General features: G+C 39.4%; 1 protein-coding gene across 1 annotated transcript in view; it reads left to right on the top strand.

Annotated features, from left to right (window-relative positions):
• Window positions 1-14,252, top strand: part of SND1 (staphylococcal nuclease and tudor domain containing 1) — a 417,294-nt gene that overhangs the window by 245,355 nt on the left and 157,687 nt on the right. The window lies entirely within an intron of this gene.

Here is a 14,252-nt window from a genome sequence, read left to right as displayed (position 1 = left end):
AGAAACAGAACCAACTAGGGGAAGAGTGAGCCGCTTAGGTGTTGATTTGAAGGTGTCCAGAGGTTTGTTGGCTCATCGGTTTACCCTCTCTTCCTGGGACACACACAATCCATTTCAACTCCATTAGTAATTTATGGTTAAGGAGAGGATCCAGGTCATGTGTAGGGGGCACTACATTGCCCAGGGAAGATGACTGAGGAAGGGCTAGTAAATCTTAGCATGGTTACTCAGGGAGCTTGCCTTGGGCACCCAGAAGAAAATGCTCCTATAAACAAAAGCTTCTTGAGCTCAGCCTGGCCCACGGCAATGATGGATTAGAGTGTATTATCTTCTTGTTATGTTCTGTTCTCGAGCCTGGCTGAGACTTTGCTTATTGTTCCTTGTGATTGCTTATTATAAATGTGTCTGGCCAGCTGTCCCTTGCTTGGGTATAGCAGTACCGTGTTCATTTTAAGCAATGGGATTCTCTTGAACTTTTCTTACTCTGACCAGTCACTTCAAACTACATATTAAATAGTATTCCTTACATTGAGTGGACTTTTGTCAAAAAGTTGTGTGTCTGTCTGATGATGAGTGCTGTACATTGATACACATTCTTTGTAGCTAAGATTCCTCTGAAGCCCAGAAACCTGTTGGCAGTGGCCTTCAAGCCCTGGGTGACCAAGATGTATCTACTAAAGGCTCCTTGTTAAGAGGTGTGACTCCTGGCCTGCTAGTTTTAAGGCCTGTTTTCCCTGTGGCTCACCTTGTCGTTAAACATACCTAACAATTGCCCCGTGTGTCTCCTGTGGTATTCTCAACAATATTTCCCTTAATACTCTTTTGTTGAAGATGGTGGAGTAATCTGAGATGGTGAGTAATCTGGCTGTTCAGATGGAAGGAGAAAAAAAAAACTTACGTCAGGCCTGCACTCCAGGGCATTCTAGAAGCTGAAATACACCTTCGGGATGGCGATACTTTTGGGCTGTGGAGTTCATGTTCTTGCTCACCTTACCCATTGGCAGTGAGGTGAAGGTCCTCAGCAGATTTTTGAATGGAGTCACACTTGCCTCAGGTCTGTGCTTTTGGCCCTGCTAGTGTAGTATCCTAATGTTCTTTATTGCCATCTTCGACTCTTCTGCTTATGCCTTGAGGCATTTGGGTGTTTTCTTTTTTTCCTTTTTTCAGCAAAGGTCTTAATGAAACTTGTCTTCATCCCCCCCCCTTTTTTTTGGCTCCTCCCTCCCCAACGATAGCTCATTTTCATACATATCTTTATTCTCCTTTCTGTCTTGATTTTGGAAAATTGGTTTGCTCTCATGTTATTTAAAAATACGTGTGAGTTAAATCTCCCTCAGTTATCACATAAATAAACAAGGAAAGCTTGAACAAGTGTGAGAAAGTGAAAAAGCTGTTCCATTTAAATAGATGTCAGAGTGACCTTGTCTACCTCCATCACATACGATTCAGCTCTGAGTGCAGGCTTCTGTGTGTGTGCCCCCCCCCCAATAGAGGAGTTTTGTCTTCTGCTTTTAACCCTCCCTTCTTTCCATTACAATGTTGTATTAACGTATGTGTGTGTTGGGCTCCCTTATGCCATTTCAGTGAAATGTATGGCTTTTCAGCTTCCTAAAGCATGCTGGTGATGTTACGGTCCAAGGGGGACATGCAAATAGCTTACAAGCAATGAAGACAACACCCTCAATACAGATACATACATGCATAATGGTTTTGTAAAATTTTCTGAGTTCCTTTTTTTTTCTCCTTCTTCTTCTTTTTAACTGGGTCTGTCCCCAGTTCATATTTCCCCCTCTTAAGTGCAGGTCATGGTAAATGGAAGTGTTGGTTGAACTGATCAGATATGCAACATACTGCCAAAATAATTTAGTGTAGACCAGTATTTACGCATAATGCCTCTTCCCATCCCAATACACATCCTTGGAATAAAAACAAGACACATATAAACTAATCACATTTTTGTCTCCTAAACACCCTCAAGAAATATGCTATACAGACGATGTTATGTCATAATGAAATTTGTTCTAGGCTTAATGGCCTTCTACTTTTAGGGTTGAGTTTATCCTCATTGTCCATATCTCTTCCTCTTGCACTTTCAAAGACAATTTCACTGTGTAATGGTCAAGAGTACCTTAAAAGGCCTTGTACAGAGTATTAACAAGAGTAAGGCCTGTGTAGCTGACTTCCTGTGGTAAAAAGGGAGTGTAGTCCCAGCATAGGAGTGGGAGAAAGAGTGCCTGCTTTGGGAAGAGAGACACTAGCCTTTGGGCAGTGAGACAGGGGTCCTTTTCATATCCACTCACTGGCTTTCTGGGACTGGACTGGACATTTATTGGCTACTTGACATGCTTTTTAACTTCGTGTTCCGCTATGCTGTTAGAGCCTTTTGCAGCACTTCCCATATTATGAGCTTGTTACAGGTTTTTGATTTTTCAAAAATGTTATTAGCTCCCAACTTTTGGGTGGTTCTCTTCTCTGTTGTTTTCTTGTTAATACAGATGATTTTTGCCACTAAGGTCAGCTGAGTGCTGTGTTTTCTTTCATTTCATTTCATTTCATTTCATTTCATTTCATTTCTATTTATTTATTTATTTAAGTGCTGTGTTTTCCTTTTTTTTTTTTTAATAAAGATTTTATTCATTTATTCATGACAGACATAGAGAAAGAGGCAGACACACAGGCAGAGGAAGAAGCAGGCTCCATGCAGGGAGCCTGATATGGGACTTGATCCCAGGTCTCCAGGATCACACGCCAGGCTGAAGACGGTACTAAACCACTGGGCCACCGGGGCTGCCCAGTGCTGTGTTTTCCATAAGGTATACAGCATCTGTGTGTAATACCAACTGAGTGAACCCCACCCTTGGACAGGGATATTTTAGTTAAACTTGGTTTTTCTGCATCTTTTGCATGTGTTCTCAGGGTACCACTAAGAAAAGAATACTGCCAGTCCAGTAATTTGGATCCTGAAGAAGTTTACTAGTTTCCTTTATTTCTGATGTTTCCAGAAGAAAGTGGTATCTTTGTTGTCTTTTCTGTAATCCTCTGGTTTTCCTTTAGGCCAAGATGTTCCTCCTATGAATTTATTTATTTATTTATTTATTTTTAATTTTTTTTATTTTTTTCCTCCTATGAATTTAAAACCAGTGGAAGAATTTGACAGGCTTGGCACTAGATCAGATTTGTTTTGGAAGATGGTTCTGTGGTAACTGCTTCACTTTATAGGTTCATGTTTTTATTCTTAGTGTGTTTTGTCTTTCCTGGATCCTGTCTCCACTCCTCCCTTACCAGAAGACGAAAATTGGAATGTGCGTGTCAGTGGAATATAAGGCTGTTTCTTATCTTAGCTTTATTATTGTTTTTGCTGTAGCCTGCTCTGTAATAAATATGATCCCTGCAGATAGAGAATGTAAAACAGGCAATAAAATGGGGCTGGTGCGTGGCTTACTGTTGTTCTGGTAAATCAGACACATCAGTTATTGTTCTACGGAACCTACCCACTCCTCAGGTCACAGCCAGCAGGCACTGAGTTTTTCCTGTGCCTCCCTCCACTTCTTCCTCTTCTGTTGGTGTGTGAGTAGTACTCAGTGAGTCACACCGTCTGTTTCCCTCATCCTCTGTTTCCTATTGTGTCTGTTCTTTCCTTCCTGGTGCGCGAGGAATTAGGAACTTTGTTTTTTGACAGCAGTGCAAGGGGATAGAGCAGGGACCAGCACCCTATCTAGTCGAACTTCTGCAGGTCTGTCAGATGGAGTTTCCCTCCTCTGAACATCTCTGCCTCTTGATTCAGAGTCATGGCAGCTCCTCTGTTCATATTGCTATTGCTTGCTTTCCTTCCTTGCCTTCAGTAAATCCTTGTGTCTTTTTTTTTTTTATGTTAAATGCTGCTGTGTTCACTTGGACTTTGGTTCCTTGCTCTTATTACATGCAAACTTTCTGGTAACCTCTTTGTGATGATTTTGTTGGACATGCGTAGTATTAATAATAAGAATTTCCTTAAAGCAGGGCCTGGAGTGACCCACAGGCTAGCTCTGGGGATAGGAAGTAAAATGTCAAAAATTTGGGTCTCTCTTGCTCTAGAATATCATGAAAGATGGGCTTATAGAATTGACCAGTGAGGTTCTAACATGAAAACCTCAAGGATCGAAGTTATTCCTTTTAAGATAAGTAAATAAGGGTGCCTAGGTGGCACAGCTGGTTGGGTGTCTGTTGGTTTTGTTTCAGTTTGTGATCTCGGAATCCTGGGATTGAAATGCCCCATGTCAGGCTCTGTGCTCAGTGCATAGTCTGCTTAAGACTCTTTCTGCCCTACTTTGTGTGTGTATGCTCTCTCCCTAAAAATGAATGAATGAATGAATGAATGAATGAATGAATAGGATTTTTCTTCAACATCTTCTCCTGACCTTTTCTTTAGTTCTTGAGTTTTCAGTGTCTTCTTATACAAGTACTGTCCTCTTTTCCTTAGGGTATTTAAGCTATCTTCCTTTTGTAAGAGACTAGGGGCTCTTTACAGAAATTCTCTTTCCCTATTTCCCCATGAAGTTGGGCCTTATTGGAAGAGTTAAATAATAATATTCTTTTTGGCTAAAGAGAAGTTTAAAGTGGTTTGCCCAGTAAGTGTAAAGAAGGTGAAAGCCACACCATCACCCAGAGGCTATGTAAGTTAAGTCAATGTGAAATTAGTTTTCCTTTCATGTCTTCTGGCCCACATGGATAAATGGTCTTGCATTAATCTACAGTCTTCTTCAACAACCCTTCTGTTCTTTCAAATCACTGTATCTTGATGGCACCATTACTCATGTTTGTTATTTTTGTCTTGTTTAAATAGCCCTCCCTTCTCTTACTCTTTCTTAGCCTCAGAGCTTGTTCTAATGTCCCTTTTTGTACCAACTACACAAGGCCGTGGCCTGTGGTTCTGCCTGGTGGGCTTCTGTGACCTGGAGGTTTGTTTAGCACTAGAGCTCCATTCATAGCATAGCCACTGACCCCACAGGTGGGCTGTGCATTTGCCACCCTGGGGAAATCCCACAGAAACCCTCACTGTCTGCTGACCTTGCTCTCTAGAGCCAGCATGATGTGCTTCATAGATATGATGGCCCCTTGTGGGGAAGCCATGATTAGTACTGGTGGTAGGTTCTGGTGGTGGTTTTCTTTCATTTCTCCTATATATTTAGAAGGCTCGTTGACTTGGATTCTCGTAGCACAGAAACATGTACTGCAGCCCTGTGGCACAGGGACCTATGATGCCAAATTGGCAGCTACTCTGGAAGTTTCTCAGCTGCTCAGATGGATGGGGGTCTTTTCTCTTTAATTTGTTTCTTTTTTCCCCACTCCTCCCCTCCAGAGTTGGATGTTTTTAAGGTGACCTTGATTGTACTGGGGGAGTCTGCTTTCAGCTAGTTGCTCTCCCTAACAGTTGAGGGCATTGCTTCATTGTCTTTTGTCCATTGTTCCTTTCAGCCATAGAAGTCCTTTGTGGCCAGTTCTTATTTTTTTGAAGCTCTTTATTCAAACTCCCCAGAACTGCAGGGGTATCCCCTTCTCCTTCTAATGAAATTTGAAAGGATTTATGCTTTCAGTGGGCATAGGAGAGAAGTCTTTCTCAGATTGAGTGAGTTTCTCAATGAAAACTGGAAAGAAATGCTGGAATTGTTTCAAGATTGTGTTTCAGTGTTTACCACAATTCGTGATGGTTATATTTAAGGCACCTCCTTTTACAAATTTAATCCACTTTTCCACTGAGTTCTGTTCTTTTTATGTGTGTGTGCATGGTTTTGTTAGTGGCAGTACATTTTTTGTTTGTTTATTTCTTCATTTTGCACCATAGGGCACGAGATACATAGTATCTCATCTTTAGTTGGGAGTATCAGAAGAAATTATTAAAGATTTTGGGACAGGCACACAGATGACTCGGTAATCTTTGAATTCTGGGTTCTGCCTAGAAAACCCCTTGGGGTTATCTGATTCTGTCCAAGTCTGTTCCTTTGTGTCTGGGCAGTTTTGCACCTCTGCAGAGAGAGAATTTAACTCGTAAAAGCCCATGTGATGCAAATGATCTCCTGCTTGTACAAATGTCGTCCTATACTTAACACACAGTTGATTTCCACCCTGTAAAAGAAATAATTTCAAATTTTACATGTTCACTCTAGTTTTACTGTACAGTTTTGCATCTTTTGTAAATTCACTTCTGTGTCCTAGTTGCCTATATATATATGGTCCTCAAATTCTCTTTTGAATAAGTTGTAATATCTTCTTGGCTCCCTCATTAATTTGTGGGTTAAAATAAATATTTGATGTGTTCATATTCTATGTTTGTATTAAAGTTGTGATTTGGAGATACCGAGGTGGCTCAATCAGTTGAGTGTCCCAAGTCTTGATGTCAGCACAGGTCTTGAACTCAGAGTTCTGAGTTCAAGCCCCACACTGGGCTCTGTGCTGGATGTGGAGCCTACTTTAAATAAATACATACATACATAGTCATGACTTTTCCCTTTTGGGGAATTATTCTTTAAAAGGGGAAGCCATTACAGAAACAAGAGAGAACTAGAAAACCAATTTATAAATTGGCCAATAAGAGATCATGTAATCATGTGCTTTGAAAGGCCTTTATTTTATTGCCTGCTATATGCCTAGAAATGTGAAGATCCATTTGGTTGTGATAGTAATTTTTTTTAAAGTTCTAAAGTGAGTCTCTCATCTACAGAATGCATGGTTCTATGCCTGTACCTTACTTGGTCTGCCATTATGTTCACCAGTAGGCTTTTGTAGAAAATTTAGGCACCATAGCCAATTGAAGTAAAGAGATTGGACATTGAAGACAGGGCACAGTTTGACATTTGCTAAGTGTGTCCCAGCTGTGCAATTCAGCACCTCTGAAGAAACATCTGATCAAGTGACTTGCCCAGAGGTGGAGCACTATCAAAGACAGGCATTCTTAATTTGTTGTTTCTGATAATAAAACCTCTTCTTTCCAAAATAATCAGACTTGATATGTCCCTGCACTGAACTCTGTTTCAGGAAGTTATCTGCCTCAGATTTTTTCTGATTCCCTTCTGATTCTTTATTTAACTATGACTTCAGGCACAGGAATGCATGCAAATGAGCCCCTTAGAAACAGGGTCCTGGCTTTCATTTCAGTGTCCTGAGCTCTAATAATGACTCTACTTTATTCCTTTGTTCAGCATGAGGAGAAAGAAAATTGAGGGAGTTGAGGAGCATTTTTTCCAAACAATGATGTGACTTCCCTTACTTGCTGTAGGTGCTTATTTTTTGAGTTGCACAGGTCCCTAAAACCAGATTTTGAAGAATTTGCTGGGAACCAAACAGCCTCCCTCTTAGACTAGTCTGCAGGGCACTAGTACAGTGGCATAAGTGTCTATGATGTGCTTGGAAATAGAGACTTTGAGACTGTATGATGCAGTGGGGGAAAAGAGGATATGACGAGAGACAGAGAAAAAGAATGACAATCTATGCACTGGTCACTCCACTGAACTTTTCCAATGTCTTTGATCCCATGATATTTCTAGTCACGCAATGGGCACTGCTAATCTGAAAGCTCAAGTGAGTTCTGGTAGGAAGGATTCTGAGCAAGGATCTACAGGGAGTGGTCTCTAGGATAGATTTGGGTATCAGTTCATGGTCTTGAGTTTTCTTTCCCATTCTCTGGGTGCATGTGGGTACTGTTCTTTGATTCTATTTCATGGGTCCAAATTGGTTAAATGAGCACATTACAGGCGTGGCTAAATGAATGTTAGGGTGTTTTGAGGGTAAATAATAAAATTTTTTATTCCCAGGTTCAGGTGTGTGATTGTGTTGTCTTCTCTGTCCCATGGCTGCTGAGTGATGTGATAGAACTTGAAATATTTCTGACCAGCCCTGTCTTCACTCTCCACTTCACCATCATAACACTAATTAGCCCTAGATTGAACTCATTTTGTCCTGTGGCTATTGCTTATATAAACATCTCAAAATAAGTCATTTTAGAGCTTACTCGTATTTTAAGGCTTTATTTAGCATGCTTCCAACATATTTCCTACAGAATATATTGTACAGAATTTTGGACATGAATGCAATGTTGATGTCCAGATAAATATCCTTGAATCAGAACTCAGCCTCAGCTTGAAATTACCTAGTAATTTTGTGCCTCAGTTCTTCAGAAAATGGTGTTCTCAGGAAGAAATGATAAAGTTCCTAAGACAGTATCAGATTTGGGAGGTGTCTGAGAATAAAAGCTATTACCAACGTTTTGAATTTAGAGTTCTGTTGATAATACATTACTGCAGCATGCCCAAATACTTCACCCACTGTAAAAACTATTTATTTTCTTTCAGGTCATATTCAGTCTATACCCCTGTTTCAGTTTCTCAGTTCTTAACTATTTTTTTTAAGGTTTTATTTATTCATGAAAAACGCAGAGACCTAGGCAGAGAGAGAAGCAGGCTGCTCACAGGGTGCCCGATGTAGTACTCGATCCCCAGACCCAGGGTAATACCCTGAGCTGAAGGCAAATGCTCAACCGCTGAGCTACCCAGGTGTCCCTGACTGATGATGTTATTAATTAGCATTTCTGGAATGGGATTTCTTCTTGGAGTGCTGTCCCTTCTCTCCTGACCTTGCCTTTCTCCTCCTTCAGGGCATCTCTCTTCTTCCAGGTAGTTTCCCCTTTTTATTTTCACTGCCTTCTGATCAGGCCTTTCTTCAGCATTTATATAATCATTTACTATCATGATTATGCATTTATTGGTATATTGACGGTAACTATTCTCAAGTTGAAATGTGCAGTGGTTTTCCTCACTAGTTTCTAAACTCCTAGGAAGGGGAGGTCTTTTTTGTATCTCTTCACAGAGCCTAATTTAGATTTGACTTGCTAGTATGATGGCAGATCATCAAAAAGCAGTATGATACCGTTTTTGGAAAAATATGTGACCCTTGCTGCTAGGTACAGGGTTAACTGTGATAGTTAAGTACCCTAGAAGTGGACAGGCTTATAGAAGGATGCAGCAGAAAGTGTGCATGTTTCCTACCATATAGTGGCACTATGGAATCCTGAGTAGTAGCATGGGTCCAATATCTAATGACCCAAGCTCAAGTCCCAGCTCCATTCCTTATTACTTTGTCACTGTGAGGTGGTGATTTTACCCATAACTCCATGCCATAGTTTTTCCACTATGAAATGAATACTCATGGCCCTTACCTCATTAGGTTGTGGTATGAGCAAATGCCTTAATACATGCAGAGCACTTAACAACAGTTGACACAATAAGAGTTCAACAGGGTAGTGGTTCATGTGATGGTGATTATTATTATTAAATTGCTGAGCATACAGAAAGTCTGCTATAAATGATAACTACCACCATCATCATCAGTTGTATTTGTATTCTAAACTCTCCATCCAATTCAAGTCGCAGATCATAACCCTCCCTCTTCTGAGTTCTTTTACCACCTCTTTATCTCTTTAGACATTTAACATACGCCATCTGGCCTGTTTTTAAAATGCATTTGTCATGTTGAGTCAGTGAATGAATGATCAAACAATAGTATTTATCAACTGCTGCTTATGTCAGACACAGTGCCGGGTGTTGAGGATGTAACCTTGAACAAGACGGTTACAGTCCTTATAAGGCATATGCAATTCTTTCTATAATTACACTTGTGCTAGTAGTGAGTGTGTGTGCTCAGGGCCCAAACTCATTCCACATTGTCAGAGACAGTCTTTTAAATGATTTTAAAGTGAGGTCAAAGAAGAAGTTAGTTGAAGATCTTGTTCAGGGCTAAAGAATGAAATTGCATGGGATCCCTGGGTGGCGCAGTGGTTTAGCACCTCCTTTTGGCCCAGGGCGCGATCCTGCAGACCCTGGATCGAATCCCACGTCGGGCTCTCGGTGCATGGAGCCTGCTTCTCCTTCTGCCTATGTCTGTCTGTCTGTCTGTCTGTCTCTCTCTCTCTCTCTGACTATCATAAAATAAATAAAAATTAAAAAAAAAAATGAAATTGTACAGGAAAGTTCCTGAAATAGGAACTTGCTTAGGTTCAAAAGGCAAGGCCATTATTGCTGGAATGTTGAAGATAGTGATTGGAATTAAGACAGCAAATGATTGAAACATTTACTTTGTGATCATTGAGGAAAGATTTTGAAATTTGTCTGAAAAATAATGAGAAATCGTTAACAAGGGAAGAACTAATTAGGTCAGCATTTTATCATTATATCTCTGTATTATGATATACTTACCCTACTGCCCCTACCCTGGCTGCTTTTGGATATAAACTTGAAACAGTGACTTTAGGACACTAGTTACTGGAGGACTAGACAGTGGCTGGAACTGGGGCTGTGACAGTGGATGTGCAAAAATAAATTTGACATCTAGTTTGGTGGTAGGACTGTTAGAATTTGGCCATTGCTTGCATCAGGGGGATAAACCTGGGTGTCAGGCATAAGCACTCTAAGTGCCCAACTACAGATATTGGGTGATTGGTAGTACTGCTTTTTCCATATGGGAAACACTGGTGGTATAGATTTGGTGGGGGCTGGGGGAGGCACTAAGAATTTCTAGACATGTTAAAATTGAGGTACCCATGAACCATTCAAGTGGTCCAGAGCCCCAAAAAGTAGACTGGATTCATACATGAACTTAAGGGCTGTATATATATGTGTGTGAATATACAAAGTTCCCAGAGAGTATCAAGAGAAGAGTTCCTAGGCCAAGCCCTTTATCTCCAAAACTTAAAGATCATGTATAGGTGGGATGTCACCCACCAAACAGACTTTGAAAGGTGCTTTCTGAGCTATCAGAAAAATCCTAGTAATTAGGAGGAGAGAGCCTTACAATACAAGACTTGACCATCTTGCTTTAAGGTCAAGAAAGATGATCAAGAACTGTCCAGTGGATTTAGCAACACCGGTTACTCGTGGCTTTAGTTAGAGCAGTTTTAACTGCCTGAAGGGGCATAGGGAGCAAGAGCTAATTGTCCCAATTGGATTATCCCCAAGACAGTGTCTTGTGGCTCTATGCCATCACTGTTGGGGGTTTCCTAAGAATAGCAAGTAGATAAATGTGTGTAATGATGGTGTCTGTGTAGTTTTCTTTTTTCTTTCTTTTTTTTTTTTTTTTTTTTTTTTTTTTTATTTGAGACAGATTGCGAGAGAACAAGCAGAGGGAGCCGCAGAGGGAGAGGGAGAAGCAGGCAACCCACCAAGCAGAAAGCCTGACTTGGGACTCGATCCCAGGACCCTGGGATCAGGACCTGAGCCAAAGGCAGATGCTTAACCGACTGAGCCACCAGGTGCCCCTCTGTGTAATTTTCAATGAGTAAGAAATCCAGAGTATCCATAATTACATATGTACTCTTGAAGAAAGATATGACAAATTTCTTTGGGTATCTTGATCAAAAAAACTCTTTGCATTGCCATTAACTCATGCATTCTGGGGTACATGGTTTCCATTGATAAGCTAGATCCTGAGGGTCATACTTACAGAACCCCAGTACCGTATCCACATCTGGTGACATGAAACCAGAATTATAAAGTCACTAGGTGAGGCAGAGTTAAATCTGTTTTTGTTTTTTTTGTTTTGTTTTGTTTTTTGTTTTTTAGGAGAAATTAGAATTCCCCAGTATATCCAAAACACTACATTTCAAACTACCCTTTTCTGTAAGGATAGTTTCATTACAATTTAAGCCTGTTATCACTGTGGAAAATATTATATTGGGCTCTTAAAAAACCAGAGAGACAGTTATCTGACCTGAATAATTTGTGAGTTTGTCTGGGCAGAGCTGAATCAGCACTGAATGTTAATATATTTTCTTTGGAAAACAAAAACTTAACACATTTCTGTACCAAAGATTTTCTGTCAAATTTTTTTTTTGTTTTAAATGCATCAAATATAAATAAGCCAAAAGAAGAAAATGATCTCTCCTACATCAGAAATTTTTTAATAAAAATACATCTATTTAATAAAAATACAACCCTATTATCAAAATGTAGGTTTTTAAATTTTATTTACCCCCTCCTTTCCCCCTCTTTAAATGATATAAACTATTTTTAGGAGAGAAGCTTTGTTTTATTCTTAACTACACAGCACCTTGAACAGTGCCTGGCACATAGTAGGTACTTAATTGCTTTTTCCGGTTAATTTTATTTTTCCACATGAATGCCTTCTTGAACCATACTTTTTTTTTTTTTCTTTTAAGGATTTTATTTATTTATTCATGACAGAGAGGCAGAGACACAAGCAGAAGGAGAAGCAGGCTCCACACAAAGAGCCTGATTCAGGCAGGACTCGATCCCAGGACTCCGGGATCACACCCTGAGCCAAGGGCAGATGCCCAACCGCTGAGCCACCCAGGTGTCCCTTGAACCATACTTTTAATGTCTATCTGGTCTTCTTGATGTACTGTAATTTATTTCATCAGCATTCTGTTCTTAAATATTTAAGTTATTTTGATTATTTTTTTCTTTCATAAACATTTTGTTCCTCTAGCTAATTCATAGTCTGTAATTATTTTCTTAGTATGATCCCATAAAGTGGACACTTATGCCAAAGGATGCATGTAGGTTTGTTTTTTTTTTTTTAACATCACCTATAAATCTTTATTGAGTGAAATGACTAGAGTTTGGTTTGATATATTCAAAATACTGATCACCTTCTGTCTTAATTAGTAATAAACTCCTGCTGTAATAGTTGTCATTTTTCTCCATATCTCAAAAACTAGAACTTCCTCTCCCACATTTTTTGTCTATTTTTATTAACTCTAAAAATGTAGGACTTGGGGATCCCTGGGTGGCTCAGCGGTTTAGTGCCGCCTTTAGCCCAGGGTGTGATCCTGGAGACCCGGGATCGCGTCCCACGTTGGGTTCCCTGCATGGAGCCTGCTTCTCCCTCTGCCTGTGTCTCTGCTTCTCTCTCTCTCTCTCTCTCTCTCTCTCTCTCTCTCTCTCTCTGCCTCTCATGAATAAATAAAATCTTTTTTGTTTTGTTTTGTTTTGTTTTGTTTTAAATAAAATCTTTAAAAAAAAATAAGATTCATTGAACCTAAATTGCTATGTCTCCAGGCAAAAATGAATGTTCAAAGTACTTTAAGGAAATATTGGAATCATTCTAATCCTTTAACCTTTTATAATATTTATTTTGATTTCTTAAATTTTATGTCACAGATTGCTTACTGGTTTTTTTTTTTTTTTTTTTTTTTCCCCTTTATCCTTTTCTGAGGTTTGGTTCTTATCTCAGGTGGGGTAGAGTTTAGCATGACATCAATTTCCTTGCCCTTGAGTTCTTGATTTGCCCATGAAATGAAACTTGTGCTTCATCGGGCAGTCTTTTAAATTCTTTACTTTGCACGTATTAATTATCTCTCGAGCCATTTTCTGCTTCTGTAATAAATTCTTACCTCTTGCCTATAGAGACTTTGGAAGTGATAAAAATTGATCTAAAACTTTACAGAAAAAATGTATTTCAAATTTGTTATTTTTGATCATGGCCTTGTAATTAATATCCAAAACAGTAGACTGGTTGGTCTGCTTTGTTCCAGATTCTCACTGTCACCTGCCATGTATAAGCTGTGTTTTTAGACTAGTCTCTTGTCCTTTTTCCAAAAATGTTCAGGATGTCTATTATGGTTTTCCTATAAAGATTCATCATTTCATTCTTAGAAAAGTAACAGAACAGTTGTTTTAAAGATTTTACTTATTTAAGAGAGAGAAAGTAGGAGGAAAAGGGAGAGGATCTAAAGCAGACTCCATGCTCAGCCTGAAGCCCAACGTGGGACTCTGTCTCATGACCCTGAGATCCACGACCTGAGCCAAAATCAAGAGTCAGATGCTTAACCGACTGAGCCACACAGATGCCCAAACAGCACAGTTGTTTTAAATCTATATGGTCTTTTTCTGTTATCATTAGTTGTACTTATTTTTATCAGTTTGACATAGAAATGCTTCCTTTATTTTTTTAACCAATTTAATTCTTTAGTACAAATCATATGTCTACAATTTGAATAAATTACACGGTTTTTTTTGAAAAGTATTTAACCTGAAAATAACTGGAAGATATGTCTTCCAGTGTGTGAAGTTCCTCTAGTTTCCTTATTACTATGCTGATGGATTATAAAAGGAATTTGTCTGTTGACTCAAAGTACTTATGAACAGAATAGTGTATCTCCTGAATAAAACTATGAAATCAATACTATACTTACCTGACCTCAGAGAGGGAAGACATTTTCTACGTGAAATAAGAATAGGGATTTTTTTTTTTAATGGAAAGGAAGT

This window comes from Vulpes vulpes, chromosome 7 (genome assembly GCF_048418805.1).
Source record: "Vulpes vulpes isolate BD-2025 chromosome 7, VulVul3, whole genome shotgun sequence".
Taxonomy (NCBI): Eukaryota; Metazoa; Chordata; class Mammalia; order Carnivora; family Canidae; genus Vulpes; species Vulpes vulpes.
Note: the sequence above shows the minus strand (reverse complement) of the source record. Positions and strands in the feature narration are given on the sequence as shown.